The sequence below is a fragment of the Bison bison genome, unplaced genomic scaffold (assembly GCF_000754665.1).
Source record: "Bison bison bison isolate TAMUID 2011002044 unplaced genomic scaffold, Bison_UMD1.0 scf7180017864104, whole genome shotgun sequence".
NCBI lineage: Eukaryota > Metazoa > Chordata > Mammalia > Artiodactyla > Bovidae > Bison > Bison bison.
Genome location: NW_011494676.1, coordinates 1,250,276 through 1,250,708, shown reverse-complemented (window position 1 = coordinate 1,250,708; position 433 = coordinate 1,250,276).

Below are 433 nucleotides of genomic sequence, written 5' to 3'. Positions count from 1 at the left end.
GAAAAATTTAAAAACAGATTTGAAGGAAAACATGCAAAGATGATAACAGGAGTCCCTTCCAGGGGGTGGGACTATGGATGACTGCTTATTTCCTTCTTTAGATATATTTAATATTTGTAATTAAAAAAATGAATGACCTGGAAGTGAAAGAACAGAAGAGATCTATGGAAGAGGTATTAGAAAGGTAATTTAAAAAATGAATGACCTGGAAGTGAAAGAACAGAAGAGATCTATGGAAGAGGTATTAGAAAGGTGAGAGGAAAGGATAAAAGGGAGGAAAAATCTAGTTCTTGCGGAAGGTGTATTTAAGTTGGGGATTCAAGGGCAGCAGCTCTTGGAATAAGAAAGGTGTTTGGGAGGCAAGTGGTTCATGAGAATATTGCAGACAATTTTATTCATGTTACGTGACTCCTCCTTGGTGTTTTGTGAAAGA